Below are 14,750 nucleotides of genomic sequence, written 5' to 3'. Positions count from 1 at the left end.
GTGTGTTAGAAGACATGCCTGGACTAGCCAGTGCTTCACCCAAGAGGACTGGAATAGCCAGTTCCTCAAGGGTTAGTTTTTATTTTAAATGATGTTGTAAACTTCAATTGTTTTTATCATATCCATGCTTTGATCTTGTTGTGCTTGAATTGTCTAGGATTGAACATCCTTTTAGGTTGTTAAAACACTAAGCAAGCTTCTCTGCGAGTAGTTGCAGTGTGAGAGCCCCAATTACTACAAGTTTTAGAATTATCTTAGTGCCTTTAGCCTCCTTTCTAGACCAACCCTTAGATGAACAGCCGGCTTTGAACCGCAACTGTCATCTAGTTATTCAGAAAGCCTAGAAGCTGACTGATAACTAACAAGGGACAAGAACATAGCTGGAGGACCTGCCTTTGTAATCTTTGCTCATTGCCCTTGGCTCACTGCCTTGGTTTGTTTGTCATTGTTTCACTGTTTCTTTATCACTGCCTTTGTTTCTTTATCACTGCCTGTGTTACTGCCTCTTTTTGTTGTTGTTGCTCTTACTTTTACAGTCTTGCATTTTACTTCACCACTTGTTTACTGCCTTGCCTTTGGCTACTGCCTTTGTTCTCTGTTAAGCTTAGAAAACAGTTTAGGAAACTTCAACTTACACACCCTAGTCTCTGTGGATTCGACCCGTTTTTGCATTGTTCTACACCTCGACACCGTGCACTTGCGGTATTAGTTTGTGACTCTTTTAGAGAGCCACCACTCACAAATGCCAATATTTAAAATGAAGAAAAATAAAATGTCTATATAAAGAAAGAAAATTAAGTCTCTGCTTGAAAGATAAAGATTTCTAAGACTACCACCCAAAAAATAAAAAATGTGAAATCTAATGATGCAACCAAACTTAGTTTCGGCATGCCAAGCATTAGCTATCTGCACCACCAGGTAGCTAAAGCTTGTCTATCTATTACTCTTTCTGTTTTAGAAAAATAATACTTCCACTTTTCCAACACTTGGAGTATTTTAAGGCAAAAATTAAAAAAATAAAAATATCACTTTTCCTGAAACAAAAAGGGGATTTGACTTTTGAGAGATGAGAGACCATAGTGGGCATAGTTGGTCTTTGCTGGAATGTGGTTAAAGCCCAATTTATAAGAAGCCCCATTTTATATCATTATCTAAAGAAACATACAATATTTCCTCACAAACCCTAGAACTTTTTTTCTTCACAAAACTCTGAATTTCTCTTCAGTAATTTGTCTAATTTCTTCCAAAGTCTGTCGATTTTAGGGGTTTTTGCATCAGAGAAGGAAATTATGTCGGATTCTGAAAAATCCAATGGACCTGCTGTGAAAGAACCATCCAAGGAACCAGGTAAAGGTTATGAATCTTCTTAGTTTTGTTTTTACTGTCGAGATTTTGATTCTTTAGTGTGTAGTTTCTTCTGAAAACCATCATCTAAGAACAAAAATGTAAGAAACCGAATGGTGGTGAAGAGGAGTGGCGGACAATGGAGAAGAAGGTAAAGGTTCCTCAGTGATTCAAAAGCCCAAATTGGCTTCAAAAGCTGATAATAAGCTACATCTTTTCAACTGGGACGTCGACGAAACAAATCAAGTACCTGCTGCTGACTATAATGAGACTAGGTATTGTGGGTTTGGTGATTCTTGTAAGTTTATGATGATGGAGAAAATGGGAGGAAGCTGAGAAGATTCAAAAGAGGAATTTAGCTTTTAAAGCACATGATGATGATGGTGAGGATGAGAAATGTGAGTTATGATGATGAAAATGCATTGCCTTTTGCGTGGACAATCTTTTGTTGATCCCGTCTTACCAAATGCAAGCATTGTTTCTGCGAGCATACTGCTCTTAAGGTAATTTTTTTTTACTTGAAATTCTTGCTTAGTTCAAAGTGTTTGATAATATATGTTTAGTATTGCATTTGCAAGTTTGGTAAAATATGTTATAATCCTCTGAAACAATGACAAACATAACGACATTTAAGTAGAACAACGTAAAATTCATTATAATGCTTTAAAATTAGCTTGGGTGGTGCTAGATTTACTAGTTACAGTACGTTTAATTTCATCAGTCTAAGAGAGGGATTTATTGTCATTTCTCATACTCTTTGGAGAAATTTGGAAAAAAACCTCATAACTAGTAAACACAGAGAATTTGATGTACCAAAGGTCCAAAACTATTGAAAATCCACCGAAAGGCATTGTACCCATTGTCGATATGCTTCTGCCCGTATAACATTATAATGGTTTGTTGTAAACATTTCTTGAGTAGTAACTGTGTTTTGCACCCTTTTCAATTATGAATCTATGATATCGAAAATCTTAGAATAATTGTACAGAACCTCATTAACTTCGTTCAGTGAAAGCCTAATTTTAGTAGGACTACTGGAAAAAAGAAAGAAAAAATATTGCGACACTGAACTTCACAATTTCTTGATTCTTTCTGATTTTGGATTTATAAACCATACCAACTATTTTGTTGTTCTATACTGTCAAATGAATGATTTTGCCCAATTGTATACAAGTGCCGATCTAAATGCTTTTTCAATGGCAAATTGAACTTCTAGTTGAGCGACATTTGATTCATCGCAATAGATACAACCAATAAGTTCATGACCTTCATATAAGTAGATGTTTCTGAAGAACCAGTGATCATCGGACATGATTGCATAATCCAAAGCTGGTAATATTATAACCAATCATGAATTTATGCTCAACCTTGTTAAGGTGTAAGTCGAACACGTCGGGTTTAGAAACGTTAACTACCCTTTTGTCTGCAAGGACCAAGGTATTTGACCATGTCTATTTCAGTGAATTATTTATCTCCTATTTCAGTTATGAAAGATAAGCTGTGATATTTAGGATGAAACATAAATCATGTCTCACTATAGTCAGCTTAGTACAAGGTTTTCCGCTATAACATTTGTAGGTGAAAGGAAAGACATATCCCAAAACCCTCTAGCTCTTGATCTATTGCAGGACCGGGTAAAAAAGAGGATAATAAAGAATAGATTGAGAATGCGATTATGGTAACAATGTATTATATTACTAGTTGTGCATGAGTGAATTTCATATCAAACAAGCATGTATAAATTTTTCCATCAGGTGTATGTTAAAATTAGGGACAGCCAGGGCATCTGCCCCTTGCTCTTTTGTGCGCACACATGAATTTGTTGCATAATGCACATAACAATTTAAATATACTAAAAGTTCAAGGGTTCAGCAGCAGGTTGTGTTCAAGGGCAGGTTAAAAAGGTTGGTGTGCTAATGTAGAAATATATTTGTTTCCTCTGTTTTTGCTCTTGCATGCTGCTATTGATATTCTAAGATCTAGAAGAATAGTTTGCAATACATTTAGTTTTAAATTTTAATATGATCTGAAAAAATCGGTTGAGATTTTCCTTAGACTTAGAGTAAATCAATCCTTGGATCATTTTATGTGGTTCGCAGAGGTTTGTTGTGTTGGAGCTCAAAACCTTGGCTAGTGTGCAATGAATTAAGAAGCCAAGAACTCTTTTTTTTCTTTAAGTAAATGTTCATATTGTTGACACTCTTATGTTGAATCGAGTACTCCCGGCCTATTGTGCTGTATTAGGAGCTGCATATTTCATGTGAAGCTAGTCTCTCGTGTTCTAATTGTATTGTTATCAGCAGGCTTCCAGAGAAGAGCTTGGTAACAAACCAAAAAGGAAGGGAGGTCAAGCTCAAGAAGGGATTGCTAGATGCACATTTGAGGACAGGATTCTTATGAGCGATACTGTTTTCTCGTGTGCGTGGGCCCAAGTAGAGGTTCCTCGTTTTCCACCCATTAGCGATAGCCCTACAACTGCTTGGTCGTATCTGGCAAAGAAACTCAGAGATGCGGCGAGAGCATAATCTCCTATTCCTGTTAACAAGGATTCACTCTACAAGGTTGCCTCCTGAAGCGAACTCAGAGATGGTTTTAGTTCACGGCTTCAATTTTCCATATCTGACTTTTATTTTTTTTTGTTTATAGCCGACTGGACGCAAGCAAAGAAAGTTCAGTCTGATGGTAATCCCAAAAACCCCACAAGCTATACTCCCTTTTGAATCAAAACCCAAGGACCCCCCTCGCCGTAAAAAGAAGCTTGGAAAGCTGCATGCTGTGTTCAGGGAACCCAGGCAGCGCAAAGTTCGTGCTTTTGTCACTCAGCTTCAGGTGTTGAAAAAGGAAAAGGTACGCATGTCCGAGCTGTTCCAGCTAACTCCCATAATATTTGGTCACTGATTGCAGTCCATGTAGAATTCTTATTTGGATTGTTATGCATCTTGAATTATTATATTGGGAGCACTAGTTGGAGAACAAATAGTGTTATTCTGGAGTGCATTTCATTTCTAAAAATATTTTAGTAGTTGGTCTTGTAGTTTTGTGAAAAGAGAGGCAAGTGTTGTTGGGAAAACACTCTATAGAGTTAATGGTCGTTGTGAATGGTCTATAAGTCCTCCAAATTTCTTCAAGAATTCCTAGACTAGGACAATATTCAGGTAACCATTTAATCTTCCTGAAAAGAAAAAAGAAAAAAAGAGATGGAGAAATCTGTGATCTAATGGCCACAACTCAGGCAATAAAGATGGAGAAATCTGCTTGTTTTGCTCAACGTAACCGTAAAGATGTATTCAGTTTTAGGGTTGTTAACTATTGTAAAGTTTTATTGATTTTTACTTATGTATGTAATTGCAGACAGCAAAGATCAACCAAGGGAATATAGCTTTGAAGAGAGTTGTGGACTCCATTGCGAATGGGGACTCTCATGTTCCTTTCAGAGGTAGCAAATTGACCATGCTTCTGCAGGATTCATTTGAGGATGATGGGTTGAAAATCTTGATGAAAATGGTATACCGGAAATAGAAAGCAGCTTTCCAATTAGGCTTATGGAAATTTATGCTGATGGATAACAAAGGATGGAAATTTCAATGGACATTGATATGGGGAACAAGCAATCAACAGTAATTCATGAAGTTAAAGAGGTAGATACATGTCCTCAGCAAACTGAGAGTTTCATGCTTCTGAGCCCTTTAACTTGGATGACTGCAGAATAGGAGGAAGACAGTTGCATACTTTGACAGTTCCCTGAGGAAGTATGTTTGAGTACTTCATTTAAGGAGGAAGGAGAAAATGGAGAGAATACAGAAGAGGAGGAAGTTCAGAAAGTAGTGAGGAGAAGGCGGTGCAATTCAGTAGGAAGATTGAAGATTGACTCCAAAGTTCGATTAAGGTGATCACGGTAATCCTGCATCGGCAAGAAAAACAAGAATTCAGAATATTTTCATGCTTTGCGGAAATCACAGAGAGCTCACACCCCACGTTAAAATACCAACACCTCCTTCAAGAAGAAACCTGAAGCTTATGAAAACAATTCATCTCCTTACTTGCTAAATGAAGAGCATATTTTAGAAAGTCTCATGAAGGAAATCTCAACTCAAACCGTTCTCAAACCAGAGTGTGAACATCGTAAAATCTCATCTGATTTAACACTGGAAAACATCACAAAGAAAGACCTCAAACTGTGGAACCTTGGCAGGGCAAAAAGCACTCAAAAGTCAGCAGAAAGATGACTGTAAAGAGAACGCGAAGCCAGAAATAGGACAGAAACCTGTTCTAATACTCGAGTACGGATATTGAGGATATATTGGGAAAAGGTCGATTGCTTTCTCCTTGGGAACTTACTGTTGAGTCTAATCAGACAATGTACTTGAAGGGAGTGTCTGGAAGTACAGGAGAAATCATGTAGGTAAATAAATGCACCTCTACTCTCTTTTGTCTTAAAGCATATTGTGGATGTTGTCTAGTAACAGTATATGTTGGTTTGGGTCCATAGATGAGCTTGGAGTGTTTGAAATGTCAGTCTAGTCTGCAAGCTGTCTCAAACCATAGTAGATATTCTCAAGTGAGCACTTAGTACTTTTTTCCTGTCAACTTCTCATGCGCTTCTTTGTTGTCAGTTCTTAGTTTACCTAATTCATTGAGTTGCACTTGAGGAAATTGAATAAAACAGAAAACTGAAAACACAATTGAAAACCATGCTTAGTAGGACTATTGGAAGAAAAGAATACAAAATATTGCGACACTGAAACCTTGCCAACAGATATTGAACTTCACCATTTCTTGATTCCCATTTTACTGGGTTTTCATCTCTAACTGTTTATGTTTAATACCTTACAGCGCAATCTCCTCGAAAGGATACTGGAGAGTTATTACTCAAGAAACTTATGCTGCTGTTCAAAATGGCCAAGAAAATCCAGGTCAACCAAGCATTTTAACGTCGTCAATCCACTACGTACCAACAACACCCTTGGACGCAGTGTTAATAAAGGTCAGCATTCTAAACTAACTTCATCTTTTCGTAGACCTTCGAGTATTTTCCTTCGTTATTTCGTTCTCTGGATGCCCTTGTTTCTATATGCATGTGCCACTTATTCGTTTGTAACACTTACCTCGCAAACTATTCAATATATATCAGTGTTCTAAAGTTTTCCGCCGTAGTAATCTTTTTCAGCTAGCAATTAGCTTGAGAAGTTGTGTTTAGAGTCTGTTGTTTGAAGCTCTTAAAATAAGAAGTTATAATTTTTTATTTCAAATAGTAGTCAAGTCTTGTGTTTTTATCGAATGACTTTTTCTTTTTTAACTTGTAAAGTAATATAGCCCATTTCATGTTTGCAGGTAATTTCTTTAGGATACGCCGTGTCTTTGCATTTGAGGCTAAACGGCTAGCAAGGTTGCTTGACTGTCCAAATGAGGATCTTATTGTGTTTTTTCTAAACACATGGGACAGACACGGCAGTGGCCGACGTTCTGATGCACCTAGTAGTGGTAACGGGATTATACGTAACGAGAAGATTCAAAGGTGAGACCTTTTATCGTCAGTGAACATGTTCAAGTTCATAGCTTTTGGATACGTCCAGGGTGGTTTCATATCGAGGAAGCCATTATGAGACCCCGGAAATGGGAAACTCTAAGATTGTCACTGCAAAGGCAGATTCTGATAGCTTCAGGAGAAAGAACTTGGGTCATATTATTAGATCTTTAACTGAAGATCCGTCATCTTGAAGGGACAGCTCATCCCATTAAAGCCTCGACAATTCTGTTGATTCAGATTCTGCTTCAAAGAGTTTATATGAAGGAGTTGGATTCAGCTCCTTTAATCAAGAGCGTACTTCCACGGATGCCTCAATAGATAAGCATCAGGAAGAACAAGGCCTTGTCAACATGATGGCTTCTTCAGGGCTACATGGTTTTCCTTCAGATGCCAATGCATCTGGGGTCACCTCACTTGCCTTTCCAGTGTCACCCTCTATCCTAGGTTCAATTGTTATGAGAAGAAGAAGATTTGGGGTTAGTTCGGAGGATTATCCTTTAGAACAAGATAGATGGACGAAATCTGTAGAGAGAACTGCTTAGTTAATTGCTTGCATTCAGCCTAATCAATCTACATACCAGATGGAGACATTGCCTTGACCGCATTTGGTGATAATCCAAACGTGAAGGATACATGAAGTTCGTATAATGTTGGAGAATGAAGAGAGGAGTGGTACTCCTGAATTCCGTGTAAAAGAGGTTCAGTACATTCATGCAGAGGATGATCTTAAGTTTATTTTCGCTGCGGAGTAAAAAAAAATAAAAAATCGTTCTACAGTATATTTGACGTTGAAGTAATTACCTCTGTTGATTTCATTGATTTAGTTGTTTAACTTGCTTTGACTCTATCCTGCAGTGCTGCCGCTTTAGCTATTAGTGCGACGGCTCATGTGCTCAGCAACACCCCTATTCTCATTTGAAGCGCCTACTCATTCAAGCTGAGACGGCTTATCTGCTTCGACTACTTAGGTTTAGTTAATTTTGTTCGAGGTTTAATTTCTATCGAAAATTAGAGTTTTAGATGGAAATTCAAATTCCATATTCTGGATTCATGTGAGTTACGGTTTATTTTAATACAATTAGGAACGATAATTGAAGATTTTGATGTTATTATGGTTTGTAAGAGTTCAATTACCAACCGTAGATAAGTAAATTTGAGAATTTTACATTTTTTTTTGTAACCGTAACTTCACTTATGGTTGGTGTCAACACCACCATTACGAACCGTAACTCTTCCTGCGTGTCTCCAAAATTTTATACGATTTATAACTTATCAACCGTAATGGAGTTACGGTTTGTATTTGTGTCAACCATTATCAACCGTAAATGATCCTGTGGCTCAACACTTAGTTTCAAATAGATGTTTACAATTCAAATATTTAGTTTATATACCAACTGTAGTTTATTTACGGTTGGCTTGATCCACAACTTACAAACCGTAATTAGTTACGGTTTATTTTGGTGGTCACTTTGCAAACAGTAAATCTTTATGTTCACATTTTTTTGGATTTGTTATTTTCTATTTTGTACGTTCAACCTTTAGGAAATCAATCTGTTGTATTGTTTGTGTAGGAATCCTAATAGGATGAAGAATAAGAGAGGGAATAGAGGTATCCACAAGAATGTTCACTTAACTCCGATTGATCATACGCTCATCCCTCGCGGTGACAAGAATTTATGGGTACATAATGAAGGTATCCATAAGAATAAAAAGAAGATGAATCCATTTGAAATTAGGTTGAGAGAATCATCCGTAGCTGAAGTTGGAGTTGATTTAGAAGGAGTGAAACCTAATGATCAAGAAATTGAAGAGGAAGGAGTTGAAATTAACCATAAAGGAAAAGAAAAAAAAATGGAGAGGAAGAATCTAATGATGAAGAAGAGTAGAAAGAGGAAGAAAATTCCAAACAATCCGATGACGAAGAAGAGGAGGAAGAGGAAGAAAATGATGAAGAGGAGCAAGAGGAAGAAAATGATGAACAGGGAGAAAACAAAGGAAAATAAATTGTTGTAGCTACAACTCCAGTGAAAGAAAAGAAATCGAGAAAGAAGCCCGCACCGAAATCGATGGATATTCCTAAAGAAAAATATTTGTTGTTGCCACCGAAGAAGAATAAAAGACCTTTGGACGAGGCTCCAAATAGATCTTAAATCTAATTTGGTTATACTAGTTCCTGGGCTGCAAAAGCATGTGAGACTAGGATATGGTTTTTCTTAAAACATTGAATTTATAACTTATTTCGATTTATATTGTTTATCCCAGTTTAACAAAATATGTTTGTATTTTGTATATTTTTTTGTAGGATCTTGCAATGGCGAACAAATTGGTCGAGCGTCAAAGGGATAAACATTGACCATTAGGTGAAGAATGTTATTCTGTTCGTAATCTAGTGTTGAGTACAGGATTATGGCATGGAATTCTGAATACTCAAGTGGAGTTTGATAGTGTTGTGGTCTCTGCCTTCAGGGAACGATATTATTGGCTTGAAACCGATACGTTTTATCTACCATTAGGTGAGATGACAATAATACCGGAAGATGTGAAGCATTGACCTATAGAATTTGAAGGAAGATCTGTGACAGAAGGTTTCGACAACAACATGTTTTGGGATAATATTTACAGCCTTGTTCAACAAACACTTGGGTGGGAGAAAGACGAAACCGAGATGGAGTTTCGGTTGGCTACTGGTAATCACCCAAAAGAACCACATATTCAACCTATCATTAAAAACCTATTGTTGCAGAATTTGAAGATGAAGTTTGGAGGAACGCTCGCTAAGGAAAGGGCAGGTGAACTGCTAGGCGTACACCCACAACGTATTTGTTGTATTATCTTGGGACCGTATACTTGGCAATGGACCCAATTATTTTCTTCATGTATTAAGGCTATGAACTGTTTAGGGGATTTTTAATGGCGAAGCCATTGGGCGATCAAAAAGTATTTCGACTACCACTGCGGCAGCAGCCATTTTTCTTTACTCGTATCACGACTTCCTTTAATTATATGCATTCCCATATTTTCCTAAATACAAATATATTTAATTTATGGAAGTGTGAGTATTATTATCAATGGAAATTCATGGAATGTAGTATTTTGATTGATATAAAAGAAATCGCAAATTCAGTTTGTTTACAGAATTGTTACCCTTTATAGAATTGTTACCCAATAAAAAGCGTATTTATTTTTAGAAATTCTTACATTAAGATTATATATAAATACATCCCTTGTTAGCAGAACTTTGTATAATTTCCATCGACTCAAGAAGAGCTCAAGAAGAGAAGAGATACTCAAGAAGAACAGAGATCGATCATGTTTGGGAAAGGTACGTACACCTTTCATTATATTGATATAAGAGCTAATTGTCAAAAAAAAAAAAATCTAATAATTTGTGTGTTTTTGGTTGTTTGCAGGGAAGAAGAAGCTAGATTTCAAGAACTACAAGGGATTAAAGCCCACAAAAATCAACAGCAAGGAAGGAGAAGAAGAGTTTTATGGGTATGGCTATACCGGAAAGTACCTAAATAATGGAGAACCTATTGATTTCAAAAACGGAAAATGGGTCATTTGTCCAAATATTTTTAAATCACGGTTCAAATGGACGAGTAAAAAATAGTTTGGATGAAATGACCAAAAAAAATAGTAATCCTAGCTTAAATTTAAAAAATAGCAAAGATAAAACTGGATACATCCTGTGTAAATTAAAAATAAAAAAAAATATTTGAAAATGGGCACGATAAAACTTGTTACATCCTGCATATTTTTACATTTTTGTCCATTTAAACAGTATCAAAATCTAACTGTCCATTTCACCCAGAAACTATTGATTTTGGTCTTTTTAACCAATTTTGTGTTTCAAAAACAATCACGGTATACTTCCGAATTTCGGAACCCACAAACCTGTTGTGCCACAACCACGTGATCTTGGATATCGACATTACGTTGGTAGCAAGTATCCCCCGATTTTGGACCGGCCGAGTGGGATTATGGTACTAGTGATCCAAATTTTAAGTATATACCGAAAACTGAGGCCGAGTGGGATTATGATACTACTGATCCAAATTTCAGGTATGGAGGACAGGCTATCGACACATTGGTGGCGGGGCGAGCGGATTCTTTCTTTCGTGATCTAAAACCTCCTCCACAAAATGTTCAGCCAAGCCAACCAAGAAGGGGAAAGATCCCTTTTTTTTGGGTTCTGATGAAAATTTACGTTATGAATCTAGATAGCCTTCTTTCCTGTTTAGGTGTTTTATATTTTCACCAGCCAAAAGTGCGAAAGAAATCAACTTTTTTACTATTCATCATAAGCTTATACCAAGTTTATGTTTTCGGTTTACCTCATCATGCAATGTATTACAACTAGTTTATTCGTTATTATAGTATGGCTCACAAAATGAAATCCCAGCCAGTATCTATCTTATTGCAGTACTTCAGGAGTTGATTTACTTTCACAAAATGTGATATTTAGAGTATCGTGCATGACTATATTAATAAAAAGTTGGCCTATGCATACCTTCTCGCTGGCCCTTCTTTCGTTGTATTTAATTGGCCCTTCTGGGTGACGCGACGTAGTCTCATCGATATAAGTATACTGCCGGATTCAAAATAGATCAGTCATTTATAACTTTATAAGAATGACGACGTTTTTTTTCAATGATTTCACTTTTCATTTCTGATGTCATCCTGCAATTCTCGTTTTCACATTTCAAATTTTAGTTTGTAAATGAATAAAATGACACTATGTGGAGATTTATTGTATTTGTTTCGTACACACTCCAAGGTGCATCAAATAGTGACATTATTGGTCATAACCCCATAACCATTTTATTAAGTTAGGACAAATCTAATCGATTCACTTCACTGGCTACCAATTGGGAGTTTTAAAACTTATATCATGCTATCGGTTTTCGAATCAGTGTGCTGGTTTCAATGACTCGTGGACGGTTCATTGATTCTTTCCGAAAGTTCAAAAGTAGGAGTTGCAACGCAAATGAAACTAAAATTTTATTTAAACTGACTTCCACGAAGAGTTCTTATCAAATAGTGTAGTTACATTCAGTATTGTCAGACCTATTCTGATCATTCAACACACTACTTGCATTAGCAGCAGTTGCAGCAACCTATCCATGAAGAAATTTAGCTCTCTAAGCAGACCAAACTTTTTTCTAGGAGGTGCATTACGGAAAACAATGTTTGCATGTTTTTTATGATGGAGGTTACCTCCTGCGCGAGGATGCTCAACTGGAATTATATCAAGGACAACAACTTCTAGATCTTCGCTCTATTTTTCTTTAGCATTCCTGCATTCAACACGGGCTGCTATTAAAGAAGGAAAAATATAACATAAGAATAAAAAGCATTAAGTTAAGACAACATTAATTAATCAGTTTGATATTAATATACTTCTTCAGGATCAAAATATGTTAATCAACTCAAGAATATATAATGTATTTATAGCACATAAAATTCAAATGATTAGTGTGTACAAGATAACTCAATATATAAATTTACCCAATGAAATCAAAATATTACCTTTAAACAGCGTCAGAACTGTTGTTGCTGCCATGTTACTGTTATTTCCGGATGTTTGACGGTAAAAACAGTTTCTGCTGGTTATGGTAATTTCGCGTGTTGTGAGTGAAAAACGAGTCTAAACCCTAAACAATATATTGCAAGGGAGTACTTTAGATTCGAGAGATCAATCTGTACAAGTACGACCTAAACCAATAAATGGTCGTTCCAGACTTGCTTCGGTCACAAAGTGAAGGAGAAGGGTTGGTTTTGGGGAGGGAAGCGAAGAGAGTGTTGAGACCAGAATAGTTGATTCCGGAAGAGTAGTTGTTTTGACTTGTATCAGAAGGTGTAAGCTAACAGATGGGAAAACTTAACAGGTGATTTCTGAGTGTTGTATGCTCCTGACCAAAACTTGTTGTTCGGTGGTAATATGTAAGACCTATTTATACAAGTCCAAGTGAAATGTACTCTGTTCTCGTAAGAAATAGAAACGGATGAGTAAATGAGAGGAGGTGGTAACCGGTAATGCCTGGAATTGATGTTCCATAATGAAGGAAAGCGTTTCACCATTACTCCCTGTATTTACTAACCGCCTCATTCTTATGACACTGTCTTGTAACGGGCGTAGTGTACGCTGCAGGCTGTAAACCGCCAAACCAAAACCCTAATGAGCATCCCGCAGTTTGTGACATGTGTTGATGTCTCGAGTGTTTTCGTGAAAAACATGTATCATGTTGCTGATGTTTGGAAAGTTGATCTTGGGAGACTTGATGGCTCGGTGGTGACTCTCAACGATCGAGATTTGCATCTTACGAGGAAGGGTAGCCGTTGATTATTGCAACCCTTCGTTTGGTAGACAGCGGCATGAAAGCATGGCCGACATGGCTTTCAAATGGTTAGGCGTGGCCAAGCTCGGATTTTGGCATAGTTTAAGCGCGGCCAAGAACTTAGGGTTTCGACATAGTTTGGGCGCGTCCAAAATTAGGGCTTGGCGTTGGGCCAAGGGTTGCCACGCGTTAGCTGGTGACCTTGGATGGCTAAGATCTGCATCTTAGATGGAAGGCTGGCCGTTGATTGTCGCAACCCTTCGTTTTGGCATCCAACGGCGTGGAGGAAAGGCTGGCATGGTTTTTGCACAGTGGTCCGACTGGCATGGTTGGCATGCCTTGGCACGGAGATGTGGCTGGCACGGCATGCCATTGGAACATGTGGAGCGCTGTCATGGTTGGTATGCTTTGGGCGCGGAGATGTGGCGCGGCATGCCATTGGCACATACGGCACGGTTGGCATGCCTTGGCGTGGAAAGGCTGCACGGCATGCCATTGGTACATGTGGCATGGTTGACATGCCTTGGCGTGGAGATGCGGCTGGCACGACATGACATTGGCACATGTGGCGTGGTTGGCATGCCTTGGTGCGGAAATGTTGCACGGCATGCCATTGGCACATGTGGCGTGGCTGACATGGTTGACATGTCTTGGCGCGACGATATTTGACGGTTGAGATCTGCATCTCAGATGGAAGGGTGGCCGTTGATTGTTGAAACCCTTCATTTTGGCAGCCGTGAAGGAAAGACCGGCATGGTTTAGGCGTGGCCAAGCTAGGGTTTTGGCATAGTTTAGGCGCGACCAAAAACTAGGGTTTTGGCGTAGTTTGGGCGCGACCAAAATTAGGGATTGGCGTTGGGCCAAAGGTTACCACGCGTTAGCTGGCGACCTTGGACGGCTAAGATCTGTATCTCAGATGGAACAGTGGCCGTCGATTGTTGCAACCCTTCTTTTTGGCAGCCGTGAAGGGAAGGCCGACATGGCATGGTGTAGGCGTGGCCAAGCTAGGGTATTGACATAGTTTAGGCACGGCCAAAAACTAGGGCATAGTTTGGGCGCGACCAAAATTAGGGCTTGGCGTTGGGCCAAAGGTTACCACGCATTAGCTGGCGACCTTACACGGCTAAGATCTGCATCTCAGATGGAAGGGTGGTCATCGATTATTCCAACCCTTGGTTATGGCAGCCAGCGTCGTGCACGAAAAGTTGGGACGGCTGGCATGGTCGGCATGCCTCGGCGAGGAGATGCGGCTGGCACGGCATGCCATTGGCACATGTGGTGCGGCTGGCATTCCTTGGCGCGGAGATGTGGCTGGCACGTCATGCCATTGACACATGTGGTGCGGCCGGCATGGTTGGCATGCCTTGGCGTGGAGATGTGGCTGGAACGGCATGTCATTGGCACATGTGGTGCGGCTGGCATGGTTGGCATGCCTTGGCGCGGAGATGTGGCTGGCACGGCATGCCATTGGCACATGTGGTGCAGATGGCATGGTTGGCATGCCTTGGCGCGGAGACGTGGTTGGCATGGTTTTCCAT

General features: G+C 38.8%; 1 long non-coding RNA gene across 2 annotated transcripts; it reads left to right on the top strand.

Moving 5' to 3' along the window:
• Nucleotides 1-1,170: 1,170 nt before the first annotated feature.
• Nucleotides 1,171-8,036, top strand: LOC113339739. 2 transcript variants are annotated; one of them, XR_003355104.1, is made up of 6 exons: nucleotides 1,171-1,847; nucleotides 3,648-3,905; nucleotides 3,991-4,191; nucleotides 4,696-5,742; nucleotides 6,178-6,328; nucleotides 6,676-8,036. It is a non-coding gene; the product is annotated as an uncharacterized LOC113339739 (long non-coding RNA). The 2 variants fall into 2 exon arrangements; XR_003355103.1 differs by having other exon boundaries at nucleotides 4,696-5,746.
• Nucleotides 8,037-14,750: the final 6,714 nt, after the last annotated feature.

Source organism: Papaver somniferum, unplaced genomic scaffold, assembly GCF_003573695.1.
Source record: "Papaver somniferum cultivar HN1 unplaced genomic scaffold, ASM357369v1 unplaced-scaffold_21, whole genome shotgun sequence".
Classification (NCBI taxonomy): Eukaryota; Viridiplantae; Streptophyta; class Magnoliopsida; order Ranunculales; family Papaveraceae; genus Papaver; species Papaver somniferum.
Note: the sequence above shows the minus strand (reverse complement) of the source record. Positions and strands in the feature narration are given on the sequence as shown.